We start from the raw sequence: 15,103 nt of genomic DNA, 5'->3' as shown, positions 1-15,103 counted from the left end.
ATTTCATCCAGATCCGTTCAGCCGTACTGGCGTGATTAAATAACAAACCTTCACGATATAAAATATATATCAAATTTCCGCCATTTTGTTGAATCTCATAATCAAGTACCTAATACAATAAACAAATTTCGTGAATAATTTAAAGAAAATTTATAATATAATAATAATAATAATAATATTATAAAAACAAAAAAGATAAAAAGCATAAAATTGGCATATAAACATGGATACATAAAAATCTACTAATCTTTCCGACATTATATAAAAATATCCGACAAGATGGCTGTCGCACAAACACACATTCCATAACAAACAAGTAAGACTATGACTATTACATATATGATTGCTATTAAAAAAACATTAAAAACCAGTTTAAAAGTATTTTTATATTAAAAAACATAAAATTATCATCAGTCATAAAAATATTTTTCAAACCCCATTTATATATATTTTTTTTTAAAAACACCCTCACGTCTCAAACACGTTACCTACACACTCTGACATGTACACAAAACCTTCCCACTCATTCACTTCTATATCTATGCTTGCTTGCTGTCGGTCGAGTCAACCATATTGAATTAAAAATATAAAATTCTCTAATTATAATTACTAATTAAATTTAATCAGTAAAACAGTTGTCAAAACATTTTAATAAATGTCCAAAATTTTTAATATTGAAAAGAATAATGACTTCCCATTCACATATCGTTCGTTTCACATATAGACCATATTGTTTATAATTGATTTTCCTGTTCAAATAAATTTTATTATCCGGGATGTACATATTTGAAATTTTTATCATAAATATTAAACTTTTGTGGAATTTATCTATTGTGTCTTTCATTGCAGTTTTTTCTTTATTTATTACATGATAATATCCCAAAGATTTGAGACGAAAAGTTAACAGGAATAATTTATAATAAATAACTATAATCAAATCATTCCTTAAAATATAAATACTCGATTTAGAACAACATATCTGTTCATTGTATTTTGATATTAAACTGGAAAAGTCCTGTGGGAATAACCCTAATTTTCAAATTTACTGATTTATAATACCTAAAGCAATCAAGAATTCTTAACAAAAAGAATCTTTCTTTTTTTTTGAAAGTAAATCCTTTTTACTAGTAATCGACAAGACCAATACCAAGGCCCTATCTTGATGAATTAAGACCAAAACTGAGGCCGGCCCAAAACTGAACTCTTTTAAGACCGAAACTTAGCCTTAGTCTTGCAAAAATATGCCTTGATCTTGCAGAGCTTTGTCTTGGTATTGATCTTGTTATATTGGTCTTGGTCTAGAAAAATTTTCAATACCAAGACCTTTAATTTTCCTCTGCAAATTTTTAAAGATTCTAAAGAAAATGAAAATATTTTGTAAATTTTAATCAAACTCAATCCCTCAATTTGTGCTTTAGCTTTCCATTTGGCTAGGCTTTCAATTTTATTCTTCATTCTCTGATATTCATTGAAATTTTAACTTCCATGTCTTAATAGAGTGTCCTCTTTTGATCTGCTATTAAAAGTTTAACTTTCGATCGTACGATAATTTGCGACCATTAAGCTGCATATTCGTCCCTCAAACGGTTGATCGCATTAGAGAGAGGCAGATAAGTAAGCGCGTATGGCTGTCTTCATCAATTTCTGTCTCTTTCTGCCTACCTCATTGCGGTCAAGAACTCACTTATTGTGTTTCCTATGTCTATGCAGTTCTATGGTATTGTGTCTATTACAATAACACGCTTTTGGTAAAAATAGTGACATGGTATTACCTTCATGATCCGCTAATAATATTTATAAGAGGGATACCGCAAATGGGTCCCTAACACCTACATGATTCAGTAAATAGCATTGGATGTTACGGCATTAAAGATCCCTGAAAAAGATAGATTACAAAAAAAAAAAAAAATTGTGAAAAAAGACATTACCATAAATTACAGATTTCTGTAAAAATAGTCAATATAAAATATTTCACAGCCATCTTTTCTGATATACTCAATGAATAATTACAACTATTATACATTTAACAAAATAGAAATCCATACATATATTTTATCTGTGTAAAACAATCCTTACCATTATTTCGAGTGTTATAGAAAGAGAATAAGCGAGGGAAATCTTTATCAATCTTTACTTTTAAACCCAGCGAAGCGGGTGGGTATCACTCTAGTAACGTTCATAAAATAAATGAAAAAGTATTCAATTCTATCAAAACAATGAATCTTGTTCTCGAAAATACCAAAAATTTCGTTGAAAATAAAAATAATTATAATTACTTCATTAAATATAAGTTGTTAAAAAAAATTAATTTTGTACATATTTTGTATACCCATCCTTAAAAAAAAATAATTTAACCAAATCCTTTAATTAATAATAAGGGTATGTGTGAAAAATAATATAAATTTTTATCGATTAAAAACAAACATTTGGTTAAATTTTTAATATGAGTATAACAAAATAATTACGGAATATTTTGTAGGTACCCTTAGCTCTATGTGCGCTTGTGGTAAAATACATTTAATGAACCATTAAAGAAATATTCCATATATAAAAGGGATTCTTGACCGTTGTCGAAAATTTAATTAATTATATAATAGGAGCGTGCATCAAACCGAATCATCTGAGAAGGGTATTCATCTCAATTGTAGTTGTATCATGAGATGATATCGTTGACAATTATCATAACCACAGTTGGTATCCTAAGTAAGTGAATTTGCCTAACCTAAGAAGTGGTTTTCACATAATAAATGGAATTAATGCCCTTACCTCGATAATAATACTTTATCATAATATTACCTTCAAAATATACCTGGTGTTTAACATCAAATTTGTTTAGCAAGTTTTCTAAACTGGCTAATAGTCAAATATATAGATGATTTACAAAAAAAAGATTAATTATTGTAAATAGATGTAACTGCGACTGTAACAAGGTCGTCATTTGGGTCCAAATGTATAATTGCAGCAAAAATTTATTTCGCAAGCAACTTCATTTTTCTAAAGACTACAAAAACTAAAACATTAAAAACTTTGATATTGTTCGCGCATTTGCAATCGCCATGTTTGGTCCAATTTTTAATAATTCAATATTTATAGATGTTTGTCTATCGAAAAATTGATAAAATATTTGGACCAAACATGGCGAGTCCTAACTAAGAATCTACTTTTTTAGTTTTTGAAATCTTTAGAAAAATGAAGCAGTTTGACAAATAATTTTTGCTTCAATTGTACATTTAGACTCAATATGGCGACCTTGTTAAGATCTTGCTTATACATCTACATAATATAATTAACCCTTTATTTTCATGGGATACCCTAAAAAGGGCTTATAGTAAAACCTTAAATTAAGCATTTGTATTTTTTTACTTTTCAGAACGTTTTAAACTAATAAGCTTAATTTAAAGGCGTTTCGATACCAAAACGAAAATGTTACCAAAAAACTAAAATTTTGTGTGACAATTAATGAGTATGCTTACGCCTTCTGTATTTTCAAATCGGTTCTCTGTACGGTTAACGAGAAATTATTTGTTAAAAACAAAAATAAATGTCGATTTTTTTAGACAATAAGTGCTTTTAAAAATGTTTTACCATTTACATATAAAAACTTTTCAATATTCCTCAAGTAGTAAGCTTTAAAACTACTCGCACCGTGTGTGTTTTATTGGAGTTGTTTCCATGGTAACGATGCACTACTTAAATTATAGAATTGAATGGATGCATATATAATTCTATGGATGGATTGCATTTATGACTTACATTGAAATTTTAATATTATTGTCTCACTTTAAATAAATAATTATGATAATTTACATTTAAAATATAATATTTATGCAATTTTATTTCTTATTTTCACAATTTTTAATGCATTTAGTTTAATTAATTTGTGTTTTTCAATAATTTTAATTTGACATTCACTATAACATTAATATGTAAAGAATTGCTAATTAGTCATAACAGCCTCCTTTAACGCCAAAATTTTTTACTGGAACCGATTTTATTGTCCCTACCATGACTACGCACACAACGAATACCAAAATTATGAACTATGCACAAAAATTAAAAACTTATTTTGGTAACACTGACTTTGATATTTAATTTCTCCTAAACCGTACAGAGAATCGATATAAATTTTCTATAAAAAAAAAACGTATAAAAAGATCATTAATTGATAATAAAATTTCAAATCTTTGGTATCATTTTATCTTTGGTATCCTTTACGTCTTTTGTAAAAAATTCATATCGATTATCCATTCGGTTTACAAGAAATGTGCCCTTTTTTTAGTAAAAAAACTGACTTTGATATTAATTTCTCATTTACTGTTCAGAGAATCGATATGAATTTTTCACAAAAGAGGTATAAAAAAAGATGATTAATTGATAAATAAAATTTCAAATTTTTTGCATCATTTTCTTTTTTTCGGTATAAAAATACCTTAAAAATGTTTTTTTTTTGTGAAACCAATTTTAAATAAAACAAGTTGTATAATTTTATAATTAACTACATACAAGATAAGAGCTTTAAAATGAATATTGAATGGGTATATATTTTTTTTAAACCAATATTTTCAATTACATCGAACATATATACCGCATACCAATACCTATTTACTTCTATAATATTGATTTTGTAACAATTTTTTTTTTTATTTACCTCAAAAAATAAATTACGCAACTAAAAAACATTATTTATTATTCTTATGCTTTGGTTCGAACGATAGCGTGATTGTTCGAACGACCAACAGATCAAGGTGGTGTACTTAATCTAATTTTATAAATGACGATGGTAAAACCATAGTGAGCCAAGTATCATTTTTTTTTTTTTTTAAATAAAAATTTTGGAATGTTGATACCCAAAAAAAACCGATTTCTTAAATTCATTCAAGTGTCCTTTGTCATGATTTTTCCCGAGAAATCCCTTATTTCACGAAGAATTTAATTCAATATTGTAAATAAGATTAAATTTAATATTGTAGAAAAGATTTAATTAAATGTTATTTTCCTATTATTCCAAGTATGGTTAATGGGTGATTCCATGAAAAAGTATACCATGAATAGAAAATTTTTTTCTGTTTTTGATGATTAAAATACTTCAGTATGGTGCCAACACTGTAATACTTTTAGTTTTCAGTATTTAAAAAGTACCTAAATATTATTTTTTCTTTTTAAATGTTAAAATTTTCTCACAAACGTGGGCCACTCTGATTCTACCATCCCTCAATTTATTATTATTATTATTAAAATTTGTGTATAATATTTAGGTCGCATATTTTATATTAAAATTAAATTTATTCTTTATGAATATATCAAATCATGGAAATTTACTTTTTCAGTGTTTTTTTAGAAAACTTTTCATATCATAATAATATTTGTTTTTTATTGATAAAATTATATTTTTTAAATGCGCGCTAATTTATTGTTTACAATATTTAATTGTGTTTTTAATATCCAACATTAAATAAAATTGCACATTGATATCCATTGATGATAGTGCTCTGAATGCAGCCATGGTAATTTCTGATTTTTAGATGCGAAGAATTGTTAATTGTTATGTTTTTTTCACAATTTGTTGATAGATTTTGACAACTTCTAATGTTTTCGAAGTTTTTTTTTGATCTGAATCAATCTTTTAATTGATTTCGATTCAGTTCAAATTATGGATAATTTAATTTTCGCAAGTTATCAAATGCTTTCAATAAAATATTTTGCATCGTCTTTACAAAGTTTTGTATAAAAAAAACGCCTGTTTTCAATGCATTCGAAAAAGCTAACGTTTGGCTTTAAAAATGAAAATTTCGTAGTACTATAAATGAAGAATGTTTCATAAATAAATTCCAGACATGACAACAAAATTTCCCATTCTTTAACCAAATATTGTTTTTGGTCTTTATAGCTTTGATATATTATGTAAATTTTCAGAAAATAGTATGATATGGTTGTTAAATTTTCTTTGTTAAGATGATAAAATATCTTCTTAAAAATTCAATCATTTAATTTATTCTCAAAAGTTTTTAACAGTCTCGTAAAAGTATATTTAAATTTTAAGATAATTTACGTCAAGTGTCAATCAAAACAACCATAGCAAGTGTTAGGTAGTTTAACTCATTCGTATAAACAAAATTTCAAACCAATTTTCAATTAAAAAAATTATTTGCTTATTTTAAAAAATGAAATTGTTTTGAAAAATAATTGGTAACTGATTGAATGATCCAAAATTCTCTCAAAAAATCATGAAATTTCTCGATAATTTATTTTACTAATGGTTATGGCCCATCAAGTTACGGATTTTAGGTCCTACTTATGCTTTGATCCATTAAAGTTGATAAATATTACATATTTATTCAAATTTTGTATGGAAAAAATAAATTTGTTTTTGATAATTCCTGCAGTGTTGCTTTTTGTTGTGGTATAGAAAACTTTTTAAATGTGATAGAAATTTGTGAAAATATTTGATTTATGATTCTTATACGACAAGAATATGGTGGAGTTTAAATAATTCATTCCTTTAAATATGTAGGATTTAGAAGGATTTCTAAGAAAGCTTCTAAGCTATAAAGATATTTATTTGTGTATATACAGAGAGATTCTTCAATCAATATATTATACCGTACCTACCTATTTTTCAAAAAATATTTATTCCTTAAAAATTGGCTTTTTGAATAAAAAGTTTCTTTCGGCAGTCGTAAAATTTTCTTCGGAAACAAAATTGAATTTCTTTAAATTTGTATGCCCGTTTTAAGAAAAACTTGGCAATGAGAGGAAGTTTTTCATCGGATTTGAAGATTGAAGCTACAAAACCTTTTTTCGATTGACACCGTACTTAATCGACATTTTTTCTCTTAAGTTCGTTAATGTTTTTATTTGATTTTTATGAAGAGCTAAACATGGTGGCTTTTTAATTAACTAGCTGTTGGATTAAATATGGCGTTTAACGTGTCTGTTTGTGGCATCCCAGTTCCTAAACGGATTAACTGATTTTGATTTTTTATTTTTTTGAAAGGTAATTTGGTCTTGCGAGTGTTATGTTTGGCTATGCTTCAAGCCTCGTCCGTTGGTAAAACACATCATCCATTTCTGGTTATTTATGAAGAAATGTCATCAAACGGCGACATCACAGACAAATATCAATTAAACCCGATTTTATGTCTTTAAATTTTTAATGAAAACTGTTGAAACCTGAGAAATAACTCAAATAAATTGGAAATATCCCAAAACTTACGAAAATATAAATATTAAGCTGCAAATAAATTTTATTTCTAAAACATCAGGTTCATCGAATCATTCTGTATAATAAAAATAAGAATAAAATGTCTAAGTAGTTATCTACTTCGAGTAAATCTTGTTCTATTTCCTTGTGTTATGGGCGACAATGCAACTGATTATACAGAAGAATTTCGACCATATATAACGATTATAGTGTGGCTTTATATATTTAAGTATTACAAATATTCTAAGCTATATCCAAATATTTTAAATCAAAAGAGAGGGTCATAAAAATACGTTAAGACTTAAGAAGTTTTGTTAAAAGTTAACTTTCTGTTCGGTTCTTATGAAATTTTATGTTCAGACCCGACTTCATTTGGTTTATTTTACAAAATCATTGAAATTTTGTAATAAAATTTGTGTCTATAGTCGCAAATTTGTTCTGAAAAACTTAGATAACCGATTTTTAAATTATACATATTCTGAATAACCATTTTAAATCTCTGGAAAAAACGAAGAGTTAAGAAACGCAATTGTTCTTGCGTGTGGCATCGTTGTTCCGAATCGATCTCGAAGAATATTTTGTATTCTATTTTGAAGTCGAAAGATCAGCAAAATTCAGCGGGTATTCTTTTCTCTTGGATATATATTTCTTCACGAAGTATTTTTGAATTTTTTGAATATTCGTTAGATTTCGTACCCAATAAAAATACATGTTTATTTTGAAATCTTCATATCTTAAAAAATTTGTTGAAAATATAGATTTCCGCTAATAAAAATATTGAATTTTCATTTCCAAACTCGAATTTTTATAACAAAATGTGTGACTTATTATTTTTAAAGAGGTAAAATCTGTTATCAACAGCAAAATAATGTAAAAATAAATGTTTTCGATTATATTTTTTACTTTCAAACGAAAAGAAGAATAATTCAAAATGAATTAATCGAAAATTTAATTAAAATAAAATTCTAGGAAGTTAAAATTGATGTATAATTGTTTAAAATGCGTCACAAAAATTAACTACGCAATAAATAAAATTAAAATTTAGAAACGCAATGAATAACAAACGGCGCAATATTAACACGAATTAAAACATGTAAGAGAAAAAAAAATGTATTAAAATGTGAGAAATAATATAAATGTCGGAAAAATTACGAAGAAAAAAAAATTTTCGTAGAGTTTCCAAGGAGATTTCAAATACAACATATACGAATAACAAGCATTATTTTTGATGTTCTCGGTCAGCCATATTTGCGCGCGCCCACGGTGGGCCGGTCTTGCGCGTATCTCACCAATGAAACATAGATCGCGGACTCACGTATATAACATATACATTTCAACTTGCGAATTTTATTACATACATAGCCGCTGCCGCTCTAGATGTGTACATGTGTTTCACTTGTATTGTACGATAGCATAAGGTTGATTTTCCATTAAATTCTTTTATTTGTGGAAGAGATCACCTTCTTCAACCAGTCAGTCACATTGGTCTATTGGTTGGCGATTTTTTTTTTTTTCATTATTATAATAATCATAATAATCGCACTTAGTCCAATCATTTTAGGATTTTTTACTTCCAAATATAATTTAAATAATATTTTTTAAATCATTATACTTCAAAATTTTGTATTAAGAGAAAATTATTTTTAAGATTAAAAAAAGTATACCAGTAAACTGATTTTCCTCTGCAAACTCATTCAGCCAACGAAACAGTTTGCAAATATTCGGCTTCGCTGCCGTAAGGTTGGTCTACAATGACCAATGATTGAATCAAATTTAGCATATTTTTGTTTAGTAGTATTGGTTTAAAACTAATTTCATTTTTTTCTAATATTTCGATACCAGAGAAATGATCCAAAAAATTTTAAATTTTATTTATCAATTTTATACGTCTTTTGTGAAAAATTCAGTTTTTTTTTACCAAAAATAAGCATATTTCTCATACACCGTACAGAGAATGAATATTAATTTTTCTCAAAAGACGTATAAAAAAATGATTGATTAATTGATCAACAAAATTTTAAATCGTTATCATCGTTATCAATTAATCATCCTTTTATACCGTCTTTAGTGAAAAATTGATATCGATTCTCTGTACGGTTTAGGAGAAATTAGCATCCAACCAAATCGAAAACTAGAAAAGCGCATTTCTTTCGATAATTAATCTTAAGTCTGACTCCTTGTTAAAGGAAACAAACAATTTTGAAACGCATTAGCATCAGCGTTATTTCTTAAGAGAAGCTTCATCTAAATTGATTGGTCTAAAACAATTTTTCTATTTTGTTGGCAAATCTTGTAACAATTTTTTTTTTTTTTAAATATATTTTTGTTATAATAATGGATATCCAAAGTCCATCTTGTCTCATATCTTAAATAAACTCAGTTTTAAATAATTATTTGATGACGTAACGCATTTTAAAATATGTATAAAACACGCACGTACGCATTAAAATATAAATCTAAGTGACGTGGTATGTGCTTCGATCTACCGTGTAGTTTTTAAAACAAATACGTTGTTTTTTTTTTAAATTAATTTGTTTTGATAGAAGCGTCATCAAAACTCGAAACTATTTAGAATTTATTTAACAATTTATTTGTTGGAATATTTTTAAAAATACACAGATAAAATATTCATTCTGAAAATTTTCATCTAGAAAAATTAACGTTAGCAATTATAGTCCAGAAAAATTATCACTTACGCCGCCATTAAAAACAAATCTATCAGTTATTTTTCAATATAAATGAACACGAAATATGGTGAAAAATATTTTTTATCCACTAGAAAATTCACCAAGGGCTTGATCTGACAATTTTTAACAGGCCATGGCACTATTTTATATAAAATGCTAGATAGGGTATGAATTTTACTCTACACTTAATTGAAAGTTGCAAAATGGCGGATTTTTGGGTTATACGCCATCTTTTCGATCCAAGGATTCGATTGCTCTTTAAAACAATCAAAATATTATATGAAACACGTATGCCAAATAAAGATTGAAATATTTTTGGATATTTTTCTTTCTTTTAAACAAATTATCTTGAAGACGTAAGAAACAAATTCTCGATTTGTACTTAGGATGCAAGACATGAAATTTTGATTGGTCAGAGTCTTTTGTGTAATAATTTATGTTTACACTGAATAATAAAGGAGAGAATTTTCAAAGATTTAACCTAAAACTTCTTTTTTTTTTATAAGGATAAACATTCAAAAATCAATTTAAACTATCTCCTAATATTTAATATGATTTGTTTACATGGAATATTTTCTATAAAATGGAATAATTTCTGTTAACATTTGTAAAAAAAAAAAGAAGTTATTTACTCTGAACTCTTCTGATAAATATAAAATTTTTTAGATTATAATTTTTTATTCATAAATATTGAATTTATCAATGAGACTGAACTTCATAGGCTTGAATAGCATCAGCATTGAAATGCTTATCAATGATTTTTAAAAACTAACTCTTTTATTAATAAAATAAATACGATTTCATTAATACATATTTTTTTAATCATAAAATAAAAAAAAACGTCAATTCCGGATCTTCTGGTATCTCAAACATTTTTTATTTATTTTATTTCATATAAATAATATTCCAAGGCGATTTTTATTTAATTTTACGATTTATTTTTTATTTTTTTAACGTTATCAAATTCGACAGCCAATATTTCAAAATAAAAAATTTTAGTTAAAAAATTCATATTTTTTAAACACTAGCTTTTAATTATATTAAAAAGTTAAAAGAATAAAATAAATTTTACTTCAAAATTATTTTCTTTTTAAAAAATACTGATTTAAAAAAATATATGTACATTTTGCGGGACTTCAAATGTTGGCCTAGTGTATTTCTTGTCGAAAACTGAACATAACGAAATTAAAACAACTGTAAATTGCCGTTGAATCTCGGTAACTCGAACTGAAAGGAAATGATAAAAATTTTGAAATAAACCTTCCTTGAGTATTTTATTGTTATGAGTTCGGGGAATCTGAAATAATACTTCTTTACACATACATAAATATTTTATCAACTTTAAAGGTAGTCAGTTTTTTTAAATTCGAGTTATCGAGTACAAATATGCTCGAGTTTCAGAGGCTTAATAATTCCAAATATCGTGTATTTGAGCGTTCAGCGGAAGGGAATGGCAATTTTTTCTGCCATTTCGATGATTTCTACTTATTGAAGTTCGAGTTGTCGAAATTCTACTGTATAACCTTATATTTTTTTGCCGATTTAAATTTTGTAGCTCCCGAGGACAGCGAAAAATAATTGAAACGTATTTAAACGATTATGTTAAAAAATTTCAGTTACTATCGATCACATTTTAATGGTTTTTTAAAATATAATTTTCAAGTTTGTGTTTTGATATTTTTTTTTCGCGATAATCACTTTTTGTTAAACAAACAATACGTCATTTGTGTAATTTTTTTTAAATATTTACACAACGTGTATCATTTTAAAAGGATGGCATGTTGGAGACATCCAAGATAAGACAGGAATAAGGTGTATCTATCGTATCTAATACTATCTGTTTACAGTCTTTATTTTCAAGGATTCAGTACCAAATAATCCTACATGATTCATTTATTTAGTTTTTTTTAAATCTATTTAGCAAAAAGGGTCAATCATATTCTAAATAACGTTTAAACCTCTCTAAAACAAGTGAAATTGTATTGTTTTCCCTGTATGAAAAGTGATGTATATTAGAGCTTGTATTGTTTTATAACTTAGATAAGTTAAAAATAAATAAAAGCATTTACGTCAAATAAAATTGTGACATTTGGTCGCCTTTTCGAAATGTTTATAATCAATAGAAGAATTATTTGAAGCTACCTGCAAATTTCCAACCTTCTATCTTGCATAGTTTTGCAGAAAATGGAAACTTATGTTCAAGGCTAATTTGCGCTAATTTTCTGATACCGATTTTTACCGGTTAGGCTTTAAATAACTGACTGTTTTATGGAAAGTTCTCCATCTTTATTTTCCTCCGATAAGATCCATAATCAGAGAACATCCCGTCTTTAACAAATTGACCTGTATCTCAAGGAAAGCTCGAAAAACGTTCAAGACTTTCACGTAGTACTTTCTGCAGTACAAATCTTCAAATTCGTCTAAATGTCTAGATCAATTTTTTGTAATAGAAAAACACATTTCGGTTATAATGTATCGTCCTCGGTATGGATTCCTCCGGTGACTGTTCCGTTTTTTATTTCAAATACTTACCATTTTCATAAATTTGATAATTTTACATTCAAATAAGAATTTTCTGTTATATTTAGTGATGTTTTTGAATTGTTTTCTGTTTAATTCAATATCAGTATCTGTTTCTTCTTGAACGCGCATTAGATGCCAATGCCAAGCAGCTAAGCCCATCATATAAAAATATATTCATAACAAATAAAAATAATAATAATATAACTTATTATATTATTTATGTGATGTTTTTCTCTAATATAAGTAATGTAATATTAGTATTATATTATTGTTGTTGAGTGCATTGCACTCTCTGGAAGTAAAACTAAGTACACTATGTTAAGTTCCTCAGAATGGCCATTTCCTCATATAATAAGGATACAACACAAACATGTGCTAACTGGTAATATGCTTGGTGCTCACAAGTCACACTGCTCACTATACAGCTATGTATGTTTTACTGGCTCACACATAACACAGTCTGTACTCTGTAGACTCACAGCTCACTACACATCATGAGAAATTGTTTTTGTTGATCGTCGCCACTTGTCTGACTCATTACAAAATGACAAAGATAACACTATCATACTTCTAAAATATTCTTGATTCATTCTAATTCATATAGTTTTATCTCATTCTAACGGTACGTTTTAAAATGCCGCGCCCGCGTCTAAATGCGTGCGCATACCGCATCACTCACCACATTATGGCTGCCGCGTCGATGACGCGCCAACATGGATTCAGGATGTCATTATACCTTGTGTATATATACAACTTTTTTTGTACGTTCGTAATTTTTTTTGGATTTTTGAATTTTGTGTTGGAAAAACGTTTGTGATTTATGTGAAAATGTATTTTTTGATGTGATTTGTAGTTTTTGGATTGTTTTGTGTGATGTTTCGGTTTATTATTGGTAAGTTTTCAAATCACCACGTGGTTTTTTTTTCTGTAGCATTGTTGGTGTGTCGACAATATTCTCTGTTTCTCATTGATTAAATCATCTCAGACATCTCGCCAGTAGTATTTTAAATGGTTGAATTTTTTTTTTCTAAAATATTTTTCCCGTTCCCACGCCTATTTATTATTAAAAGTAGTTTTTTTGCCTTTCTAATTAATTGTTGAAATAACGGTCCTCTTGATTTTAAATTGTATTCATTTACATTTATTTAAATAATTTTTTCTGATTTTTTTATATTTTTGAAAAATATTATTTTTTTGATTTGTTTTAAAATATTAATTCTTATCTGAACTAAATTTTTTATCATCCATAAAAATTGAATTTATACAGAGTAATTCTAAATTTTGACAATTATGTAAACGAAAAATTTGTTTATACATGAAAATTTTTAAATTAATTAAGTTTTCATTAAATTTGAAATTGACAAAAATAGTTTTAACCATAACTCTTATTTCTTTTTACAAAAGAATGAAATATACTTCTTACAATAATGAGTTTTGTTAAATTTTAACCAAAATTTTTTATTATCGGAAGGAATTACAAAAGTAAATTACTACAACCGGCTTTAAAAGATTAGACATGTGCGCCTGTCATATTGAAATTGGGCGGTTTACTTTGTACTAGTTAAATTATATTGAAGTTTTGTTTGGCTAATATTGAGCATGTTACTCGGCCAACGTTTTACACATCTTAACTGTTGTATGAGCCGAATAGATTGTTTTTGTCTAACTTACCAGTCTGCTATTTCGTTTATCCGGCTTATGCAGAAATTAGGAATGTATTCCTAGAGATAATTTATAATTAATAAAAACTAAATTTAAACTTGTACAAGGTTTTGATCTTACTTAGTTATAAAAGCAAAATATATGAAAACATGTTTTAATTTTTCAAAAACAATATAGACAAGCGTGAACAAGTCTCTCAATAAATGAAAAAAATAGTTTAATTCAAATTTAAATAAACTTTCAACACAATTTCTTATAAATAAAACAAAGCATGTGTTTTCAAAGATCTTAGCTGTATTCCTTTTGGATTGCATGTGCAATCCTGAGTAGGCTGAGTGTGAATAAAAGTACCGCCTAAATTTAAGCGTATTCGTAATGAAATTCGTTACATATTTGAGAGGCAAATACTGATGATACTGATTGAATTTGTTGACAATTTTGAAAATATTTATTATGATATTCCAGCTTTTTATACCCATTCCCCCTCCCGCCTTCTGTATTTTGATGGTTTATATTCTTTTGAAAGTTAAATTTAGTCAAAGGCGTGCACAATCGTTTATCTAAGATTTTCCTCTGTAAATACTTGAAAACAATAAGTCGAGTATTTGAAAATCGAATTTTAAATTAAGGAGGTTCCCAAAACTCACGTTTTTTTAGTTTTCTTTTTAATACTTTTTGCGGTGTTGAATTCATTGTAAGTAAGCTGTTAGAGTTTGCGCTTTTAACTTATGATTCTTATATTGGAGTGTTTTTAAATGTATGTTTTATTATGTAACAATTAAAACTAATATTCATTAGTCCAAAAAAAAAAATGTCAAATATTTTCTTAAAAAGAAAATTATACACTCGTTTTTTATAAAATAAATTTAAAGTGATGAAATAAATTACATTTGTGTGTTGATTTATTCTACAAGCGATCTTCTCTAAACCTTTAGACATCAATTTTTCAAAAACTATGTTATATATCGAAAAAATTTTACTCTTCCTTTTTGTCTAAATTTCCCAAGTTCTAACAGAATTCACCCCCCAA

The 15,103-nt window shown here is 26.8% G+C and overlaps 1 protein-coding gene across 5 annotated transcripts in view; it reads left to right on the top strand.

Moving 5' to 3' along the window:
- The window catches only part of LOC123296623 (serine/threonine-protein phosphatase 4 regulatory subunit 1-like), a 241,718-nt gene that overhangs the window by 188,571 nt on the left and 38,044 nt on the right, over positions 1 to 15,103 (top strand). Inside the window, exon 1 of one of the 5 annotated variants that reach the window (XM_044878177.1) lies at positions 11,778 to 11,788. The exons of 3 other annotated variants lie outside the window; for them this stretch is intronic. The gene's annotated coding sequence lies outside the window, so the exon portion shown is untranslated. Of the gene's footprint in view, positions 1 to 11,777; positions 11,789 to 13,284; positions 13,304 to 15,103 lie in introns of those variants that run through there. One more of the 5 variants, XM_044878176.1, reaches the window with a different exon arrangement.

The sequence above is a fragment of the Chrysoperla carnea genome, chromosome 3 (genome assembly GCF_905475395.1).
Source record: "Chrysoperla carnea chromosome 3, inChrCarn1.1, whole genome shotgun sequence".
NCBI classification, from domain to species: Eukaryota; Metazoa; Arthropoda; class Insecta; order Neuroptera; family Chrysopidae; genus Chrysoperla; species Chrysoperla carnea.
Note: the sequence above shows the minus strand (reverse complement) of the source record. Positions and strands in the feature narration are given on the sequence as shown.